Source organism: Mercenaria mercenaria, chromosome 4, assembly GCF_021730395.1.
Source record: "Mercenaria mercenaria strain notata chromosome 4, MADL_Memer_1, whole genome shotgun sequence".
NCBI classification, from domain to species: domain Eukaryota; kingdom Metazoa; phylum Mollusca; class Bivalvia; order Venerida; family Veneridae; genus Mercenaria; species Mercenaria mercenaria.
This window is the reverse complement of record NC_069364.1, coordinates 96283714-96307917: the sequence shown is the minus strand read 5'-3', so window position 1 is coordinate 96307917 and position 24204 is coordinate 96283714. Positions and strand designations below refer to the sequence as shown.

Below are 24204 nucleotides of genomic sequence, written 5' to 3'. Positions count from 1 at the left end.
GTACTCTGTTTTTAGAATTGTAATATAAGAAGAGTGAGAGCTTGCGCCAGAACACTAGTAAAGTCACCAGTGGTGGTTTTGCTACCGACCTACCAAGGTGGTACCATGTTGTGTTTGGGCGAAAAAAATGTGATTTATTTGCAAACAAAGTACTCAAAACTAAAATCTATTCCCATTCTAACAAGCTCGACTTACACCAAGAAGGGATACTAATCTAGAATCATTTTTAGGCGTAAATGGACGCGTTACTTCTCTCGGTGCTAAAAGTAAGCGTGTTCAAAGCGACAAGACAATACACGGTAAAATCCTTCTTTGTTTATAAATATATAAAAAGAAATCTTAAAAGTTTTAGAATTCTTCTTTATGTATGTTTGTGTCTGTTAGTTACTTCTATGCGTTATTGCACTCGATTTTATGCTCCATGAAAGGTAGGCATATAGTTTCCGCTTCGTCTGTCCGTCCCGCATCTCTTGTCCGGGATATTTCTCAACAACCACTGGAACTTGGAATTTAATGAAACTTCATAGGAGGCGTCACTACCAAGAAGATATGCACATATTATCCTTGTGTTTCGGTCGAATGATTCTCTTCATCATTCACTATTGGAACGAGTTTTCAGTGAGAAACAAAATATGTGCCCAGTCAGTAAAATCCACATCATATTCTTTTAATATGTAAAATTTGGGGAGCATCTTTCGGTTTTACCGATATTTCTTGTTGTTAATGTTTACGCGACTGAGTTCTTGAATGCGGCTTTTTATTTTCGAATTATGCCCTTGTTTTCCATTAACCCAAAACAAATTAAATTGTTGGTAAGAATTTCAGAAAGAAAGTACAGATGTTCTCAAAAAGCAGGTATTGAATATCAATTTTATGAAAAGATATTCGGTGTATTAAAACAAAAAGCATGCAGATGATTATTGATTTTGATAACGTTTCGGTTGTTTCCATTTTACAACAGTTACAATCCAAGAAAAGCTGTATGTCTTGAAAGTTACAATCTCTTTGCCAAGGACATAGTACTGCGACACTATATATGATTCAATCTGTAGCTTTCTATGAAAAAACAATCATAAAAAGCATTATTAAAGCAACAGGACCTACTTTCATTTAAATCAATTTGCCTGAAATTAAAAGTAAGTTTTCCGAATATTCCTTTATTTTAAGAACATAAAGACATATTCAGGTTGAAAGTTAGACAAAATACAGGTTCATTTAAGTTAAAAATACATATCTGTGGAAAGAATGAAACCCAGCAGCATATGCATGTCAGACAAAGTCAACATAAACTTCTGTTTTTATTTATTCAGTTATTCTGTTTTTAAAATTGCATAGAAATATATTTTGCTGCCGTCTGAACGTAAGTTTAGAATATGGATGAATTGTTTTCCCTACTGAAACATTTGCGAGATACTGAATTGTCTTGCTTTTAACTTAAGGTGGTCTCTTCCCCTTTCCGCATTAGGTTCGCTGTATATTTGTACGTGCTAACGATCTGAAACAAGATGCAGATGTTATGTTCATGAGTGACTATATCGGTTATTTCTAGGCTAATTTATTCTCCTTTGCGTCTGACCAGTTTCAGTATTGCAAAAAGAATTGTATATAATGACCTTCGTATGAAGATAATCAACTTTTATAAACAAAAGAATCGTAGCGCCTAACGCATGAATAATAATGTTACAGATCTCTTTGCCTAGTCGTTCTATTTTAATTCGTCTTTCAGCAATGACGTCGACAATGTAGGTAAGCAAGATCTTGTGCAATGTCCGTTTCTGATCGCCCAACAAGTTCGGGGCAGCGAAAGAACCTCTAAGTGTATGGTGATCAACTTACCTTAATATAATCACTGTCTGATATAGAAATGGATTTAGTCTGATTTCCTAAACATAAGGTGTTCGCTTAATAACTTTGATCAATATAGATTTGATCACATCATAAGGAATATTATTGAAATGTTTCTGTGAGGGGTGTTGTCCTTCCCATTACCTCCATAAACCGGCTCAGTCAAACTGAGTGTACTATTATTTTGCTTGGTTGCATTCTATGCTTCCGAAGGATCTTCTTATAGATGTTATAGGACTATGCGTGCTGTATTCAAATCGTGGAGATAATTCAAGGTAAGAGTAAAATTTTTAACTAAAAAGGAGAAAAATGCGTTATCTATATTTTCTGTCGTTAGGTTACAAAGTAAAATTTGCTGAATGTAGTCCCTGTATTTTGAAAGTTGCTCCGCATCTTTGAATGTGGTAGATCCAAGGTAGGCGGAACTCTGAATTCTGATTATTTTTTACCACGTCATGATTAAGTGGACTATTTTTTCTGTTGTGAAGTATGAAAGAATTAGCCATTTTAGTGACAATTCTTTGCTTGCCACTAGATACATAAATAATCATTAATAACAATTCAGTGAATTGACTTTAGTCTTGTGATATAGGTAGGAAGCAATGAGATGTATATGAACCAGGTTGGTTGGTGAACGGAAGAGACCAAAGCGAGTCTGCTTTTATTTAACTTTGATGCCTCCTAAGCTTTCAGAGGATTGTCTAACATATTTTGTCAACAACCATTCAAGATATTAACTGCGCCTGTCATAACTGCGAAGTGATTTCGAATCATTTTCCCCTCGCCGATGTGGTTTCGAGCCTCACTTGGGACAAAGAGTTGTTTACGTGAGGAAGCCATGCAGTTGAATTACGGAAGGTCGTCTGCTTTACCCAGGTGTCTGCCTGTGATAAAAAAAATGCCCATAGGGCCGCCAAGGGACTGCCAGCAAGCCCGCTAAGCTCAAAAGGGAGAGCGCAGATCTCCGGATTGTGGGGTCGTGTGTTCCCTGGCGAGGCGTGTGTTATCCGTGACGACTTGATGAAAGACATTGTGTTTGAAATAACTTGTCCTCCACCTCTAATTCTTGTGGAGAAGTTAACAGTTACTAACAGAGGACAGATAAGTATTTGTACAGAATCCAGGAACACTGGTTAGGTTTACTGCCCACCGTTACATAACTGAAATACTGTAAATAAATTTTTGCGCTTAACTCAAACAAAGAAAACAAACCAAGGGACTTCCTCCTAAAGCTGGAAAGTTGCTGTATGATCTATAATTTGTTTCGGTATGACGTTGAACCAAAAGTTGGTGTCTGCTAAAGTCCCAAATGACATTATATGCGTTATTAAATGCAATTTTCAATTAGTTTAGACGTTGTTTACATCCACCTCCCAATTTCGATTCCATACTTTCTGAGCATGTCGCCTGGACCTGTTTCTGTACTTTCGCGCATTTTAAATTAAACGAGTAGAATACGAATGTGAATGTAAGCGGTCGAATGATAAAAAAGCGACTGCACCGGTTACGCGTAGCTATCATATTACTGTTCATAGAAACGTTCTACGTGCATCGCCGTGCATTGCATATTAGAGAAAATATTACAAAACTGTATGACCACAATTATACAAACATCGCTAATTAAAATCATATATTTCACATTGAACAACAGGCGGCTTTTGGAAGCAAAAGTCTACGTTATTTTTGAACAGCCTGCGTACTCCTCCGTCTTGGCCTCCCAAAACATTTAGTTTATTGTGTCTTACCGTCGCTGCGCAAAGACTAAAAATGAAATATGCTTTGTTTGGAAATTGTAAACGCTAATGCTTTGTCTGGTTCTCAAGAGAAACGTTATTTAATCAGTCTGAACAGTATTATATTTTGAAAATTATTAACAGTTTCTGGTACAGTGACTTGCGAAAACCATACTAGGGTTGAAACTCTTACTAACATTATAAAAGTACATACGCAGTAAATTCGTAACGTATGTTCTCAAATCAAGTCTGCTATTATTTTTATTGGTTGGGTTCAATGCTGCCGAAGATTCGTCTTACAGTCAAACCATTTTCACTGTTGGCCTTGTTCTCAGTGCTTCCGAGGGATCTACTTTTCAGATTTTATTTACAGGTTATATTGCACATGTTGTATTTTTACTGATTCTTATTTTATCGAAATTGAATGAAAAATTATTTCTCGTTGATCTCTTTCTGCAAACCGCGATATGCTAGTGAACGAAAAGATAGAACTTGAAGAGAAGTTCACATTGACGTTTTATCTTTCACGATAATAAATGAACAAAACTGAATATGTATTAATACCTTTATTTGTCGAGAAGATGTGCACCAAGAAATGAAGGATACCTATCCAATTCCAATATTTCTCAATCTTTTTCACATCGGAGAAATCAAAATAACATTGTTACCATAAAACATAATATCATTGACATATCAGGTCGATTTGGGTTAACATATGATCAAGAGTTTGATTTAACATCTAAATATATTGGAACCTTAGATATTTTATGACAGTTCTATATCATTTCTGTCAGCTCTAAATGATTATTTTCTGACAAGAATTGCACATAAACAAAGAAAGAGAAAACAAGAAGGACAGTAGTGTACCAGAAAAGCAACATGAAGCACTACGTGTGAATTACTACTATTTGATAACGTAGTTTATATGCATTGCGACTTTATTGTGCGAATTCGTATATAACAAAGACCTCAGGAGCACACAAGCCAGGCCATTAGCTTAGAATTGTGTCCGCTCATATCTTCTAAACCGCTGAAATGAAAAAGTGTATGAACAAATGCGTGTTTGTTTGTGAAACATGTATGTTTTGCGCGTAAATAAATCGACAAGCCCTAAGTCGTGCATGTAACACTATCAATTTATATATTGAGACGTACTTAGTAGAAATGAGTAAATGTGTTTTTATTTCTCTTTATTACGTAAAGGTCTGGAATGTGTGTGTGTAAGTGAGTGTGTATGTGTGTGTGTGCGTCTTTGCTTCGTGCGTACGTGCATGTGTGCTTCTGTGTCTTTGTGTGCGTGTGCGTGTGTGTATGGCGGGTGCAGCTGTCTCTCTCTAACTCTCCACAATGTTATCTAAGTATGTTTTATTTTAATAGACGTTAATAGCAAATGACAACTATAGATTTTCCGATTTGCAAAGCTTGCATTATAACATCTTACGTATATGTAGCGCAATATTGTACATATATCGTTGATTAGGATGGCCTTTAGATTAAATAGTTAGTAACCTTCAGTGGTGGACACTGTATCGCATAGCAATGGTTTTCCTAAATCTTTTGAAATGATACAGTACGTCTAATAATCGAATAATACCGGAATAAATAATCATTTTTTGCCTGTGTAGTCAATTTAGTTTTAAGGTAGAAGGTAAGTTATGAGTTTGTGAAATCGTATTTTATTGTTAATTAGTACTTGAGTTTTCATTCTACGTAACTATCTTGCTAATTTTGGACTCAGAAATAACACCTAAAATTGTTTACAGACATGTCGAGAAAAAGAACCAATCGATCAGTGTAATATAGGTATCATAAGTCCATAATACAAAAGATAATAGGTTAGGGTAGATTTCTCGGAAGGACAGAGCACCAAAAACACAGCCTCAGAGCCACGCATTTGCAAAGTAGGCCCACAACAAAATGAAGATGTAATGGAAAAATTGCTTCAAATATCTAACAAGTACATATTAATTTATGTCAAATATAGATAGAGGGGGAGGAAGTGGTAAAATGGTGGGGTGGGGGAGGAATTTGAAGGGGAAGGATGAACAAGGATGAAAATACAAAGGGAATGCTACGTTCATTAATCACAGTCACACTACAACGTAAACCAAAAAAGCGCAGACACTCATGTACCAAAATCAAACACACAACCACACCCAACTACATAACATAGAAAACAGTAGGACGCCGTGTTAGACTCAAAATCGCACAAACGCACCCATATAAGCAGGACAAAACAAATGTGTACCGCCTTAGGATTCCGTCAGCCAGGATAAAATGGAGCCATGAAAACTAACTCAAAGTAAAGGGGGAGGGATGCAAAAAGTAGCACAAATGCAAAGGGAAAGGAGATGAGGGGGGGGGGGGGCAACAGGGGAAGCAAGGATGAGGAAACAACGCTTACAACAAACAAGATTACATACGCAACAGACAATACAAGACAGACAGAAAACCAGTTGAAAATAGGCACCGCCTTGGAACAGTCAATAACCTATATAAAGGAAAGTGGGGGTTTAAACGCGTTTAAGGCATGCCAACCTCGCACTTACCCTATTTTCAACAAGTTAGACATTACAGTATAAATAAAATCCCCGCTGAGAAAGGCTCTAATATTAGCACAAAAATAACAGATTAATAAAGTAAAACATAAAATTAAGGTAAATCTAAGGTATAATTACACCAATGTACTCAACAACATGTATAAAGTATGAAGTCAGAGCACTAAGAGCCTAACTTTTAAGGGCACGACTAAGAAAACTGCAAGACAAAAATCAACTCCCTCCATCCATTGTATGTAGGATTTAGGAGAAAAGCATCATGGAGTCTTACACTTTATCGCACCATCAAATAGGAAAGCGTAGCGATTAACTGTAGAGGGGTCAATCACTAAACATGCACTGTGCTTCACGATTTTCGCATTATATCCACTTTGAAATCCTAATGTCTTTTTCTTTGGTTTTTTGTTCAAGACCTAATGCCTCTGTTCAACATTGATTTTCAAGCGAGGACAAAGGAAATATGCCTACCAAAACTTTCAGTGATATCAAATTTGTGATTTAACGTTATTAGTCTGTTTGCATTTCAAGTTAATATTCACCCAATTTAAGAAAAGTTAGCTTGCAAAATAGGTAAATGGCAAGTGACGTTTAAGCGAGTGCAAAATATGAAAAGACATAGAATTGGACCGGATCACGCCACATGATGTTGCCATGGGGACTAGCATTTACTTATAAATAGTCCACAGAAAATATTATTTTGACATATCAATTAAGTATTCCTTAATGTAAATTATGTAACAGTTTCTTTGATTTTTGATCATATATGAAGAAATGACAGCCATTTCCGGGTATTATTGAACATTCCTCGTATATGAACGTACGTATATATTGAGGTTTACCTAAGTATGTATGTACGGATAACCCACTTTTCGTTTTTCATCAAACAAAAATGTGTTTCGGTATTCTATGACCACTCCACGCGTTGCCGAGTCAACTATAAACAATAAACCTGTCATTTCGAGCGCTGCGATATGATCCGATTGTGATAATTAGACTTAGAAATGAAAATAAATTTTATGCATTTATGTACATACTTATATTTGAATGCACGTACGTATGTAATTAAATAGACAAATGAATCGATGTCAAACTGGTTAATTTGAATACTATAAAACTATATAACTATATTAACTTTAAAATGACGGTCGTAGAGGCATGCTGAGTTTATAATGGAAATCATCTACAACAGAAATCTATCTATATCTATTTGATGATGGTTTTTTTCTTCTTTGAAGGACAACCAAACACCTTCATCCAGATGTGAATATGTTTGGACTTAGTACTTAAAGTATAATTATAACACATACAACATTGTTTATCATTATGTTAATAAAGACTAAGCTGTTGAAATGATCAATATTAGCATATCTGGATCTATCATTATTTAGTTTTAGTTAATAAAATGGAATACAGATTTGATATTTCCTGAAATAAAAATATTGCTGTTTATATATATTTTTACGCATGAGATCAACTTCATTTGTGCACAACAATCTTCTTTGACGAAATGCAATTTTGCAATTTGGTATAGTATAATGATCAATATTTTATCAAAATATAGAGTTTTAGCTAGTCTAACAGTCGTTGTCTTTTTTTTCTTCTAAATTCGTTATCCTGACTATATTTAGATTAATTTTCAAATTATATACAAGATTTTCAAAAACATGTATACAGTACTCGAAGTCCAAAGCAATTATAGAACAAATTGTCTGAAAACTAGAGTTGAATAAATTGTTTAATTCCGCTGCTTCGGCTGACCAGCTTGCATCAAACACCGTTTGAAAGTTCATGATTAAAATGCAATTTTGCAATTTGGTATAGTATAATGATCAATATTTTATCAAAATATAGAGTTTTAGCTAGTCTAACAGTCGTTGTCTTTTTTTTCTTCTAAATTTCGTTAGGTCCCTGACTATATTTAGGATTTAAAAGTTTTTCAAATTATATACAAAGCATTTTTCAAACAAACATGTATACAGGTACCCTCGAGCTCCAAAGCAATTTATAGAACAAAATTGTCTGAAAAACTAGAACGTTGAATAAATTGTTATAATTCCGTGCCTTCGGCTGACGCAGCTGCATCAAACACCGTTTGAAAGTTCATGATTAAAGAAACTTTATAGGTTGGATATAAATTGCCGTATCCTGCTTCAATCAAAATATTAAATCTAGATTATCTTGTAATTAGAACAAATGCCTTTTAGTATGAAACGTCAAAAATACATATATAATGATATGTCAACATATGTGCTCTGTTTGATCTGTAAACATTCAAGGTACTGATGATTTCCTCTTCAAAAACACCTACTGAAAAACAAAGAAGACAAACAGAAAATGCAACATTTAACGAACGTACATATTTATACAGCATTCTACATGGAAGCAGATGTTTGTCTAGATATAGGAAGTAGCCATCGGAAGATCGGTGGTTCTATTAAGGTGTCCACTCGTGCCTGAAATGATTTGTGGATTGTCACCACGGGTCCTCCACTTCAACGTAAAACTGGAACGTTGCCGTATGACCTATAATTTTGTCGGTAAAACGTTCAACCCATCAAAAAAGTTAATAGGTGGGCAAATGAAGTGCTTTAGTTTAGACCAGATTTTTTACCACCCTCTGTATATCACGTGGAAAATGGTGACCATAAATATCGGGGTAGTGATATGATCAGCTTACATGTTTTAGTGGACATGTGGCAGTTTGGCCGATATGGTGTTTTTATTTACTTCACAACAGCGGGTGTTAAGTGCTGTGTGGCGGCCGTAAAATGTCGCCCCGACTTCATCTCAGCGTTGTTATATTTTCTGGTCCTTCGGGATCATTGATTTAAACTAATTTAGATTTGAAGATTGAATACTGCTTAAGCCGGTGCTAGGGGGCGTGGGCAGTGTTGCATTTACCATTACTGCTCATGAACAGACTCAATCAAACCGAGTCTGCAATTTTCACTGTTTGCCTTGTTCTCGGTGCTTCCAAGGGATCTACTTTCCAGATTTTATTTACTTCACAACAGCGGGTGTTAAGTGCTGTGTGGCGGCCGTAAAAAGTCGCCCCGACTTCATCTCAGTGTTGTTATATTTTCTGGTCCTTCGGGACCATTGATTTCAACTCATTTAGATTTGAAGATTGAATACTGCTTAAGCCGGTGCTAAGGGGCGTGGGCAGTGTTGCATTTTCCATTACTGCTCATGAACAGACTCAATGAAACCGAGTCTGCAATTTTCACTGTTTGCCTTGTTCTCAGTGCTTCCGAGGGATCTACTTTCCAGATTTTATTTACAGATACCACTCAGCAACGCAATAGAACATCATTATTGTGAAGCATTCGATTCGCGTATCGCCAAGCCATAAACACGCCAAGCATGATGTAAATAGACTACATTTATATCAGGGTACTTTGAATTTACTTATGAAGAGTTTCCGACGATTTTCTGACAAATGAAATTATGTTCAAGATAGCTTCTTGTTTTCTCTTAAAATAATGCCACCTTTACCTGACATATTGTTTAAGTGTATATGAAAGCCATCCTCAAAAAAGAAACAAAGACAAATATCAAACAGTGAATGCCACGTACCAAAATCGCAGCCTCCCCAAAACGAAACCTACAGCACGCAGACGTCCACACCACAAACACACACACATACACGTGCACACACACAAAGCCAACACACGAGGACAAAACGAACAAACAAAGGAACACACACACATACACGCGCACACGCACAAAGCCTACACAAGAGGACAATACGAACAAACAAAGGAACACAGTGAGGCACCTCCTTGGAACGGTCAGTGGCAAAAACACCACTGGGGAGCTTAAACCGGTTTATGGTGCGCACCCAACCTCACTCTTACCCCCACCATGTTCCAAAGACACGGGACAGTGTAAATAAAAGTAATCCCCTCCAGGTGAATCTCTTACATACGTAATGGAAACAAAAAGGCATGGCATGTAAAACACAAAAATGCTCGTGTATAAAAATATAAAAAGCAAACCTTTAGAACCAAAAACGTATGTACTCAATGCCTTTTCAGAAGACAGAGCAACAAGAGAAACACCCTTAAGGGCCCGACGAAACAGGCCAGAAGACAGATATCAAAACAGTTCAGTCCTGGTAGGATTTAAAAACTGCTTATCATAGAGTCCTCCCCCTCTTCCGTCAGACACAGTCAAAGAGGGAAGCGTAGTGTCCAACTGTAAACGGGTTGAACACTAAACATGCGGTATGTCTCAAAACAGTTGGGTCGTAACCTCTTTTAATAAAACGTTTTATAATTTTACCAAATACATTTGGAAAATATCCATGACCCAAGATCTTACGAAGTTTGTAAATCACATCCCCATAAAAAACGGGTTTAGAAATACCTTCTCGCAGAAGTGTCTTTAAATTACTATTGAATTTTAAAACTAAATCAGAATTACGATTGTTAAATTTAGCAAAATATTTACGCAATTTGTAATAACGGTAGCCTTGCTGAAGAAGTTTACTTGTAATATATAGATTACGTTCATTGAAATGCTTGACATGACTACACGCTCTGGCAAACCGAATTAATTGAGAAATATATACCCCATAAGATGTAGCCTGAGGTACATCCCCATCCAAATGAGGAAAATTTACAATACTAAAGTTAAAATCATCCCTCTTGTCATAAATTTTGGTATGTATAATATTATCGTAAATAGAGAGATGTAAATCTAAAAGCGAACCATCAGTATCCGAATTGTTAGTTTTAATTAACTGAAGCTCCCTAGGATAAATAGTACCCACCAATTGACCAAAAAAAACGGATTATCCATATTAAGAATATCATCCAGATAGCGTGATGTATTATTAAATGCAGTTATAATATCTGCCTGCGTATCTGTAGAAAGGCTCAACATAAAGTCTCTTTCATAACAATATAAAAATAAATCTGCGACAAGGGGTGCACAATTTGTTCCCGTGGGAATACCAACTACTTGTCTAAAAACTGCATTCCCAAACCTGATGTAAATGTTGTTCAATGAAAAGGAAAGGGCTTTACAAACTTCGTCACAGGTCCACATTGTATAATGTTTAATAATATTGCTAGTAAAAAAAGCTTTATCAAAACTGCAAGCGGGAAATGTAGCACTCTGTCTGGCAAAAGTCTTTTGAATTAGGGCATTTAGTTTGTCATTTATTAAGTTATGTGGTAAAGTGGTATACAAAGTAGAAAAATCGTATGTACTGACTGTAGATACCTTGTAAGTATTAATTTTAAACTTATCCAGGATTTCGCCAGAATTTTTAATCGACCAAAATAAATGTTTACCAGAGTTTTCGTATACTTTATCGCAGTATCTTTCCACGTGGGCTTTCACAGCAGTTAGACATGATGTTAATAGTTTTGAAATATCTGTAGTTGTACAAGAGCTTGAATTAGTGATGAAGCGGGCTTTATATGGTTGTTTATGCAATTTAGGAATCCAGTACATAGTTGGTAGTTTAATTTGTTGATCGTCTATACGAACTTTTAAATTAGAAACTTCAGTGATGTGATCAGTGACCAAATTATTTTCAACAGAAGGACTCAATGTATAAGTTTTAGTGCTATTTAGTTCGTTTTGTAAAACATTAATATAATGTAGGCGTCAAATGATAATAATGTTGTTGGCCGCCTTGTCTGCTGGAACTAAGACATACTTAGAATGAAATTCTTGGATTTCCTTTTCAAAGTAAACTTGGGTTTTGTTGGAAGTAGGTGTTCATTAGTTTGATAAAATTTTATTCGAGAATCAACAATGTTAAAAATATTTCGTTTCGAGGACGTTAAAGCATTGGGATCAGCATTCTCACGACGACACCATTTAACACAAAAGTTTCGATGGATTCCGCAATCTGACCACGACAAGCATCAAAATCAATAGTTGAAGAAATTCTATATTTAGGTCCTTTAAAGAATAAATTACGAATACGTTTGTCTTTAATAATATCAAAATTACCAGTGATGACATGACCGGCATCTGAATAGCAAAATTTTGAGTTTTTAAATTCGCAGTAAGAAGGGGTATTTGTTTGAACATCTAAGTCGGAAACAATTTTATTGTAATTGAATATAAGATTTCTTACAGGTGTTTTATATTTATAACAGATAATAGGAATTTCGGAGTTTCTGAAATATTTAGGCACAGAATCAATGACACTTTTATCACGAAATATACTGGGTACATCGATGAAGTCAATACCTTTATTCATGAAATAAATTTTAAGAAAATGTCTCTCATGGTCAGATTTGGTGTCAATATGTGGACGGAGAACATGTTGTGTGTAACTTTGAATAAGATATGATACAGTGTAAAACGGATCTGTTTGAATAACATACTGGTCCGCTTCCTCGTCTAGCTTTTTAAGAGACTGAACAGATAAAGATGTGAGACGACAAAGCATTGAATGTCTACCAGAGTTTGAAAGAATTAAATCGAGGTCAGCAACAGATAAATTGACTTTAGATTTGCGCTTAACATTACCATTTCGTCTAATTCCATGAGACCTAGATTTACGTTTCATAATATTTAAAATAGAAAAGATATCGATATTAGGGTTTTTAGAGATATTACCTTCCTGATAAATATTATCATTTAAACCCAACGGAAACGGTGACTGTAAATTTTTAATCCATTTGAATTCTGCTACATGTCTGGCTTTAATTTTAAAACTAGATGTGGAATTTATATCATAGCCTTTTATAACACTGGAACAAATTTTAAAATCGGACCATAATTGAAAAAAGATATGGCAGTTTGAAATTTAAGCAAAAATGTCTGATCATGCTGGTAGCCATTTTAGTGTCTTTATGACGTCATCTATACCCTGCTCTGTTCCTTATTTAGCACATCTTTTTTTTAATTATAGATTATTTTTAAATTATCTTGAGTGTAAGATGTAATACAAGTCATTTCAGTCATTATAGTAGGAAAATTAGAGAAAATATTTTACAGAAATAAGTAAATAAAGATATAGTTAAAAATTTATATCCGCCATTTTGTTAAAAGTACCCATGGAAACAAAATGGCCGCAATTTTACCAAATATTGAAATTTTCATAACACTCTTATCTTTAAGCCGATTGTGAAACTTCGTTTACTTTTTTACATAATTTAAGAAATCCTAGCAGATGGATTCAAGAACAATGTTGCGGATAATAGAACGGATAACAGAAGTGAGAAGTTACGTTGTGTCATCTTTACTGAAGGCAATTACGATAGGAAATTTGATATCTCTGTTAAACACACAGACAATAGGCAAAAATTGTTACAGGGATATATGAACCATTTTTGGTGTCTGTGCGAGAATTACGCTTTAAGGTTTGGAAACATCTGCGTGAATACTTTAAGCATGTTGCATCAATCAAAATAATTAATTATGTTTACTATGGTTTCTGGCTAAAACACATAGTGAACAACTGGTATAAATAGAAATCTGTCCGATATATGTTGATAGTTTTCTATTAGAACCGTCAAACCTGCCTGGTAAGTGTTTTAAATATTTTTTTAGTTTTTTATTTTATTAATATGTTGTAGAGGTCATTGGTTTGTTGGACGAGAAATTCTAAATACATAATTCGATAAACTAAGATTTAATATCAAAGTTAATGACTTTTTCTGTGTTTTTTTTTATGTTATAAAGGTCAGTCTAAAATTTGAAAATTTGCTGAGCAGCATTCTAATGTCCCATTTTTAAGTTTTATTACTTTCTGATTTTAAGGTAGTTCTGCACGTTTGAATCGACGTTTTTGTACACTGTAGAATTTGATTAAATTCTGGTTTTCCAATACTTCAGAATATTCTTAGAAAATTCAGCAAATAAAATTTATGGTCGTGTGGTTGATTTTTGCTAGACTGATTTGAAAAATTTGGACCTCACGTAGTTTTTTTTAATGGGAGTCTATGGGAAGATCACAACTTCCATAACATATTCGCGGACAGAACTTTTTCTACAATGTAGATTTTAATGAAATTTATCACAGTCGTAAATAAAGATATGGTCTATAATGTAATGAAATAAAATGTATAGGTTATTTATGCTTATTTTTGAGATATTTGATTAATGTAAACCGCATATTTCAAGCTAATTGTAAGAAAATATTTGGATTTATTTAACGTGTTTTTACTTTAGAAAAATAGTAACACTGTCATTGTAATAAATTTACTCTCGGGTTGCCATTAATTCATAAAATGATTTTTCGTTTCCGTACGCCGAATCCAGGCATTATTCAACGTTTTCCGATAAATGAAGTTATTCCATCACTTACGGTTTAGTAAACGTGCAGAACTACCTGAAGTATTCAGTGACAACGGAAAATGTTTTTTTTTATATAATTAAGTCTTAACACTCATACATCTACATATGGTTATACATTTATGGTTAATACTTTTTAATCAGAGTGTAACAATATGTTTATTTTAGTTCGTTTTGAACTGGTAAGTTAGCGGCTTCCGTAGTAGAGATGTAGTGAGCTTGAATCAGTCGTTCCTCACCGCCGTTTTCTCGGGATTCTAGATTTGTGGCATGAGGAAGCAATCCGAGCTACAGATCAGCATCGTTCTATCTTTCTATGTCGTTGATAGACTATAGATGCTGGAATACATGGACATTTAAACAATAAAGTTGTACATTTCCTATATTTGCAGATAAAATGAAAGCTGTATTTCTAGTCTGCTGCATTTTGTTGCTGTCAGTGACAGGTATTATTTCTTTTAATTACCTCAAACAATGCTAAAATATCACTACCATTCCCTATATAACTCTTGGTATGTATAAATTGCTTTATCAAACCTATCTAACTATTTATTTGTTCACCTAACGTTACCTGAAAAACGTATATTTTCCATACACTGCAGACAGGTCATCAGTGAATTTCACCAAGTATGCATGCTATTATTTTTTAACCATTATTCAATTTTTTTTACAAAATTACATTTTCAGAAAACCAAATTATGAAATCAGGTGGATCTTAATATTTATTCTTACTTGCTTAGATTTGACTTTCACCCCGTGTATAAACAAATAGGAAAAGGGAAATGTAACAATGCATCAATTTCTTAAATCTTATGACATATTACTTGAATGGGAGTTGCATCGGATTGGTTCTTTTCTGTTTAACTTTTGATTTTGTCTGTTCATATATATTTTACTCACTGTACAGTCGGTAAAATAATACAACTATGATGGGGACAATTACAAGGCAGTCGTATGCGAACATTTGCCCCGAGTTATGATGGATTTGCATTATTCAAGGACTTCTCAAAGCAATAACACACAACAACATATTAGCAATATAACTCTTTATTCCAGGTCAACACTTTAGCATATAAACAAGGGTATCGAACAAACTTATTACTATTTCAGTAGCATTAATAAGTGGCAGAAAAGGCCGCGTGATCAAGGGCCGCAGACTGACGAGAAAGCAAGCGCATGTTTTCCTTAATAAATTGACTCAAATAGCAACTGCAGACTGGGGACTTAGGAAACTAGAAATTACGCTACGCAGTTATGGACAAAACCTTGTTCACGCTGTAAACGGACGTAGAGTTGACGACATAACGGTAACACACTGTAAACTGACCTAGCGGTTAACACACTTTAAACGGAGCTATCTGTTAACTGACTTTAAACAGATCTAGCGATTAATAGACTTAAAACCGACCTAGCGGTAAACACACTTCAAACCGACCTGGCGGTTAACCCACATTAAGCGATCTAGCGGTTAACACACTGAAATGTTAACAGAGCTAGCATTGTGACCAAAGCCACCCACGTTATCAAGGAATATTTTGACCATAGTCACCCGTAGTATAGCTAAAATCTAAGATTTCAAATATCACTGTCAAAACAGCTTTATCCACTCAAATGTTAATCGTAACTCGGGCAAATTTAATCTTAAACTACCCAAGGAGCATTGTGACCACAGCCACCCAAGTTACATGGAGCATTCTGACCATAGTCACCCATAGTATAGCAAGCTATAATATACATGATTTCAAATATCACTGAAATAAATTTAGAATCTAAGCGAATATGTGATGGCAAATGCACATACTTAATCTATGTCGACTGGAGACCATTTTCAACGCGACAGAATTATTAAATAGGTTATTTAACCTTAAGAGTGAAATGATTGCATATATCTTTTAATTTTCTACTCTATAACAACAGAATCATAAGAAATTATTTCTAACTATATAAATAAAATCTAGAAAGTAGATCCCTCGGAAGCGTCGAAAACAAGGCAAACAGTAAAATTGCAGACTCGGTTTGATTGAGTCTGTTCATGAGCAGTAATTGAAAATGCAACAATGCCCACGCCCCCTAGCACCGGCTTAAGCAGTATTCAATCTTTAAATCTAAATGACTTGAAATCAATGATCCCGAAGGACCAGAAAATATAACAACACTGAGATGAAGCCGGGGCGACAGTTTAAGGCCGCCACACAGCACTTCACACCCGCTGGGCTGAAGTAAATAAAATCTGGAAAGCATCGAGAACAAGGCAAACAGTGAAAATTGCAGACTCAGTTTCATTGAAAGAACTGAAACTTCTTAAAATCTTCTACGGAAAGGTTAATATCGGAATGATGACCTGGATGAGTACACGATTTATATAACATAAAAGATTGTATTTACGAAACATTGACAATGTGATTAAAATTTATATTGATTCAAGTTCATTGCACTATTCATGCAAGTTTGAACATGCAAAGACAACAATGGCTATTTCACAAAATAGGAAAGTGTCATTGCAACAGGACATGTTTCCAAAATGAGTCATGATGTATTATTTTCTCTCTATTGAAAAGGTGTTTTGTTTTCATGCTAAAACTATTGATGAGACATCCAGTACTTAATGTGTGTGTGTTCGGGCCTGACGTGTTTTTCAACAATTTTTCAGTCATATAAACGACGGTATCTTCTTGTAGCAGTGAGCACAATGCCCAACTTTATAGTGCTGCCTGTCTGGAATATCACGACATAGACACGTGGCATGGTACCCCACCCAGTCACATTATACTGACACCGGGCTGACCAGTCCTAGCACTATCCTCTTAATGCTGAGCGCCAAGCGAGGAAGCTACTAGTACCATTTTTACGTCTTTGGTATGACGCGGCCGGGGATCGAACCCACCATTACTTAATAACTAGTCTAACAGCTTCTTTTTGTTGTGGGCCTACTTTGCAAATACGTGGCTCTGTGGCTGTGTGTGTTGGAGAAATCTACCCTTACCTAATATCTTTCATTGTTAAGGAGTTTATCACTTGTTAGTTTCCATTTCGGCAAGTCTATTGATAAACTTGATTTTTGTACAACCGTGTTTTCAGGCTTAGTTGTTTCTGTTACGTATGTTAACAAAATTAAAGTAGTATATATAACTACCAGAGAGTATATTTATATTTCTCCTGTTTTAATTGGAATTTTGTTCACTGTCATGTCACGACATATTAAGCTAATGTCATGATAAGCGTCACTGCAAATGAACTTCTATGAATGATATCCTGTATGTATGTCTCCTAGTTTCGTTACAGATAATTATTGTTTGCCTGAGACAAAGCTTATCCAATATGTATGCTCTTTGCGATTTGAATATTGTTATCTTGTTCCCTCTCGTGTCACGACATATTAAGCTAATGTCATGATAAATGCCACTGCAATTGAACTTCTCTGAATGATTTCCTGTATGTATGTCTCCTAGTTTTATTGCAGACAATTATTGTTTGCCTGTAATAAAACTTATCCCATATGTATGTAAGTTCAAGTTTAACGATTCCCGAGTTTGTGAACTTTCTAATTTGTCCGTGAAACTAACAACTTCGCCTCTGCCCCCTACTGTACAGAGATATATACCTGCAAAATACCAGCAATCCAGGACGATATAAAACAGATCAATTTTGGATCCTTTTTAATATAGGTTACAAATGATGACTTACTAGATAATTACTGACAAATGTATCATTAACAACATGGCACCCTAAATGGGTGTGATGGTTTGAATTTTGAAACCATTTTCTTGTCTGTCGGTTGTGCACGCGCCGACCATCGAAAAACCACTATGTATCCAAATACCAATCCCTAATTGGTAACTTTGGATAAACACCAATTGCAAGCTTTGTGCGTCTAAATGAATATTGTCATTTATAGATAAAATAATGAGTCTTATATTCATATCATTTAATAGTTAATTTTATTCACGCCTTTTAGCTGTTGTAAATGCAGAAGTGTGTCAGCCTATATGTACAGCGGATTGGAACCCAGTTTGTGGAGACGATGGTGTGACACACGGAAACAACTGTTCCCGTATCTGCAGGTAAGTGTGACGTCATAATATTCACCGCTGTTTTATTCAAATTTAGGTCAAGATGACAGCCCCGTGTGACTTTTGCTTGAAAGGACTAATATTTGTCTAAAATTTGTTATTATTTTAGCGTCGATTCAGGTATATTATTAAAGAAAATCTTCCTTGCTCTTTGATGCACTTTTTAAAAGATTTACAATGCAATGCGTTTTCGAAAACAACATTTATTTATATACATGTATGTACTTTCATTCCTTTATTTTTCAAAGACTTAACGTAGAACCAAAAATGGGATCTTTTTCGGAAACTGTGAAATCATCAATATTGATGTGGGAGTAATAACTGTGGTTACGGCAATCCACAAAATTATATTCCTACGAACAAATAAAGTGCAATCTATTTCATGTCTGAATTCAGGAATGGGATACAAATTCATATCCTAACGGAACAGTCGAATTAGCTAGAATGACGAAATTTTATGCCCACAAGATTAAATTATTTCACAGAAATATTACTCTGTACAGCCACCGTGATATGTTACCTCCACAGAAAGTATTCGCTTTTATTTTGTTACAATGGAACTTATTCTATGTAGAAATTGAGAGACCCATGAATTCTACATATTCAGTATTATTAAATAAATTTTACATGTTATCTACTTCCAGTGGTGCTAGTTTTGTTAAAAATGGCGAGTGTTGACAGTCTGTAGATTCTGATCAACTAATGTAAAGTAAGTATAATCCTGTGTAGATACTTATCGATGAACACCAGTTAGACGCCGTTGTATTTAAACAACTATTTAAGTTTTGACCATAAACCGTAATTTTACAGCTCGAACAGTACAGTAAACCGTCTCTTCATTCATGAAGTATATAATTTATCAATGTTTCTATTTTAACCGATGCACTGTGGTTATGTAGTTCCATTTTATGTTCTGTGTAACGGAGGTCCGATTTAAGGTTTGATGAATTGCAATTCCGACCGCTTGACTCAATAGAGAGAGAATTAAACTACAGATTCGCGAGATCACCATGCCTGGTGAATATTCTCCTTGAAGATTTGATAACGACGTTATGTCTGTAATCATTTGTCGTCCATCTCTGAATTATGCGAAGTTGGCAGTTACTTGCGGACAACAGTTAAGTACTGGTACAGAATCAAGTAACACTGGTTATGTTAACTGCCCGCTGTTACATCAGAAGCCGGTGGTTCATCAGAAACAAACATTGATAAAATGTCTATTTCCTTACATCTCGTGAACACAATTAAACCTAGTGCATTTTGCATTCTTTTTTACAGGAACGGAAACCAATGTGCTCGTATGAGCTACAGTATCAACGAAGAATGCCGAAACGTCATGCATGAATAAGCGCAATGTAATACCGACTAATAATAGCGACTTTCATGCCGAGTCCACTATCTTGAATACAGTGCTCATACTCTTTGTGTCTTAAGACTTAATTGCTCTTTTTCTTTTTTCTTTCAGAAAAAGACTCAAGTTAAAGATGTGAACTGTTCATTACAGTTAACAGTAAAGAAAATATAAAAAAATAAATGGCTTCGTTCTTACTTGAATAACTAGTCCTATTCTCATGTTTGAAATTATGCGCTATTGCTACATATTGTTTATGTAAACGTAAAAAGTAGCATGTTTGTATATATTTCTAATACTATGCATTAGGTTTAACAAAAGAACACACTTTTAATACATGTATTGATGTGTACTACTACTACTAAAGAACTGGGAGCTGTTTAAACCAACATTTCATTATGACTGATTCTTTACACACACAATTAATTTATATACTTAGTAAAGTTATTAAAACTTGACGACAATTTTTTACGTTCAACTAAATATCTAGATACAAAATAAATAGTTATAAAAAGAATAACTCCTAACAGTTGAAACAGTTCATAGCAAGGCACAAACATAATTCCACCATCAGATTGTTCACAAAGTCTTTATATGAATGCATCAAGTGCTGCTATAAGTCTTCAACGAACTATTTGTTTCCACTTTGTACGCTATATAGATTATGTCTTATTTCTTGTCATAGTATACGCAAATGTATAGCGGGCTCTATGGTCAGGTATAAATAGTATTCACTAATTTAACAAAAGTATTATATATATTTAAAAAATCTGTAAGAAATTCCATTAGGAGCATATAAAATAGAGAAAAGTGGAAACTTCACAGGTCGCTCAGCACGACAAAAACGAAAATGTTGCAGACTCTGTTTGATTGAGCCTGTTCATCGACGGTAGTGGAAATGCATGCTATAAGTCAAATAACAGCATACTGAGTCTGTTCATGAGTAGTTATGAAATGTGCAACACCCCTTACGCCTCTCTGGCACTTGCTTAAAGCGAAATTCTATTATAACAAAATTGAATGGACGGGACAGGTGGACGACTTCATGGTAACTATCTTTTTAGAACGGACCGGTTTGATATTTGGCCTCTGTCCTACTTCGTCATGTCGTTAATGGTGTTTCATTTGGTGCTCTTGCACTGGTTCCATGGGTTTTACTGTACTGTACATACCTTTACTTCAGCGGTTACTCTTTAGTTTGTGAGAGATTCACTTACCTGGCAGGGAGTAATGTTCCTTACTCTGTTTTATGATATAAGGATATTTGAGGGCTTAGAGCGAGATCTTGCACTAGAACACTAGTGGTGTTTTTGCTACCATCGGTACCAAGGTCGCACCATGTTGTGTTTTGGGATTTTAGTTTTGTCTAAAATCTATTTCCATTTTAAAACGTTCGAAATATACCAGAGGAAGGGATACTAATCTAGAATCCTTTTGTAGGCGTAAATGGACGCATTACTTCCCTTGGTGCTAAATAGTAGGTCATTTGCGAGACAAGACAACACAGTAAAATAAAAATGTGGAAAACCACAGGTCGCCCAACACGACTTTAACGAAACTGTTGCGGGCTCGGTTTGATTGAGCCTGTTTGTGGACGTTGGTGGAAGCCTTCTTTGTTATACGAGGGGTGTTCAAATATGAATGCAACTAGGTCAGTTTTCCGAAGTGCTTAACAAACAATGCCAAAATAATTATCTCAATCCTTCAAAATACTCACTACCATGTGATATACAATGTTTCAGTCTTTTTATCCAATTTTTAAAGTCGTTTTCATAATCTTTTCGAGGTATACTGTGCAGACACTGGAAAATAGCCGAACCGAGATTTTTGCGCGTTTGATATTTTCTTCGAGCAAGGTGGTTTTTGAGCCTCGGAAATAGGAAAAAGTTACAAGGAGCAAGATCCGGCGAATAAGGAGGGTGGGAAGCTCGACAACCGTTTCCTGTTTCAGATATTCGCGTACAAAGGCCGCTTTGTGTGACGAAGCATTGTCATGCAACAACCTGACATCACGGAGACCAGTTGCTGGTCGACAGTTGGCGAAATATTTCTTTAATTTATGAAGGACCTTGCATTTGTAAAACTTGGCATTTACAGATTTACCCATTCGTAAGGCAATTTGAAAAGCAGGACCTTGATTTGTAAAGAAAATTACATACATTACATTTTTGACGCTCATGGTGCGTTTTGCTATGCAAGGTCTTTGGCTCCTTTTAGTTGTCCATATTTTGTTCTGTATCTTTCGTTTGGGCTCATAAAAGTGAACCCACGTCTCATCGCTAGTGATATATGCGAAAGATCGATTGTTGTATTTAGGGAACTGTTTCAACAATTGTTTGGCGATTCTTACCCGAGCAAGTGATTGCTCTTTTGTAAGGAGATGGGGTATCCATCTGGCACTTATCCTTCTCATTTTTAAATCACGTCTGAGAATTGTATGAGCAGCTCCTACTGAGATAACAACGCATTTAGCTATATGCCTAGTTGTAAATCTTGTATCGGTAGCAATCAAATCCTTTACTTTTTCAACTATTTTTGGCGAAGTTGCAGTTTTCGGACGGCGTGCATGAGGCGCATCTTTTACTGAATCTACACCACTTTTAAATTTCTTACACCGCCGTGTGACAGGTGAAAAAGAAAGTTCATTGTTCCCATAAACACGACATATTTCATTAGATATGTCTTTCGCCTGTATACAAAGAATACAGCGGTTCTTGATATAGGACCGTATTTGGTCATTGAAAGGAGACCTTTTCCAAACCATTTTAGCTTTAGTGTACACGAGTAGATAGTGTTAACAGAGCTATTGTCAAAGCTAGACTGAACGGATTTAAACATGCATTGTATCAACGGAGAGCTTACACAACCCTCTTTGCGATACATGTACCTATTTTGTGCAAATCGTGGTTAAAAGCGAGATATTGACCTAGTTGCATTCATATTTGAACACTCCTCGTATATAAAATAAAATCTTCAAAGTGTTAGAATGCTTGTATGTTTGTGTGGGTTAGTTACTTCTATATTTTAATGCATTCGTTTTTATGCTCCCCGAAGGGAAAGCATACAGCCGCCGCTTCGCCCGTCTTTCCGTCTGTCCCACATTTCTTGTCCGTGACATTTCTCTTCAACCACTGGTTTGAATTTAATGAAACTTCATACGAGGCTTTACTATCAAAGGACAGGCGCATATTATCTTCGTGTTTCGGTCGGATGATTTTTCAAATGAGTTATTGCTTTTGATTATTTAACAGTAATATGCTATAGATCAATTCTTGTCCGGAGTATTTCTCAGGAATCACTGATTGGAATTTAGCCATACTTCATAGGAAGATTTACTATCAAGAGGAGATGCGCATACGTATTATTTTCATGTTTCGTTTGCCCTTGGATTATTCAACATTAGTAAACTATAGCGCCATCATTGTCAAGAATATTTCTCAGCAACCGCTGCCCGGAATTCAGCAAAATTTCATAGGAAGCTTCACTCTCAAGTGGAAGGGTGCATATTTTCTTCATTATCCATTGAAATTAGTTTTCAGTGAAATATTGCCCTTTTAACTATATATTTATGCCCAGTTAGTAATTCCACTTTTGTTCTTTTGATATGCAAAATTCGGGGAGCATTAAATTAATCAATTAAATTGTTAGTATGAATTTCAGAAAAGAAGTACAGACGTTCTCAAAAAGCAGGTATTGAATATTAATTTTTCAAGAAGATATTCGTTGTATAAAAACAAAAAGCATGAAGATGATTATTGATCGTTGAAGTTCTTTCTAAGATCACGGATTTTGTTTGGCCAACTTGTAACGACAACAGCTTTCGAGGTCAGTTGCTCACTCAAGAGAAGGAACAATAATTTTCAGATTTTTAAGGATTCGATGAATATTTGAAGTCTTGAAATTGGAACATCATAAAATCATAGAAAGAAAACATTGTTTTACATGAAAATTGCACAGATTATTAAATATGTACATAATTCTGAAATTCCAATGTTAATTTAATTATAGAAGCTTGCATTCTCAAAAAGGGACCACGATAAAGGACCTCACTTTTGGACAGTTCAGTGCTTTTAAAATCTAACCATTTTCAAAGAAATGTTGCACATCTTCGTTTTGATGCATTAGCAACTATGTGCGAGTACTGAAATTTCGAATAATAAGATTGGTAATCTTTTTTAGAAATTTTGAAAATTGTTTTTTTCTTTATAAATGGAATTCTATTTTAAAGGGGAATAACTTCTTGTGAATATTTGATGTTTGGAGCTGTCTAGGACAATGCGTTTAAACATGTATTGGACCGAGGTTTTTTTTAGTAAAGATGTTGTCCATTTAAAGACAACTGAGAGGCGTACAATTTAGGGTTCATAATATGGAATAATCAT

General features: G+C 35.2%; 1 long non-coding RNA gene across 1 annotated transcript; it reads left to right on the top strand.

Moving 5' to 3' along the window:
- Window positions 1-13529: 13529 nt before the first annotated feature.
- LOC123553593 (uncharacterized) lies at window positions 13530-20005 on the top strand. Its single transcript, XR_006686793.2, has 5 exons — window positions 13530-13632; window positions 14794-14847; window positions 18357-18462; window positions 19116-19180; window positions 19937-20005. It is a non-coding gene; the product is annotated as an uncharacterized LOC123553593 (long non-coding RNA).
- The last annotated feature ends 4199 nt before the right edge of the window (window positions 20006-24204 follow it).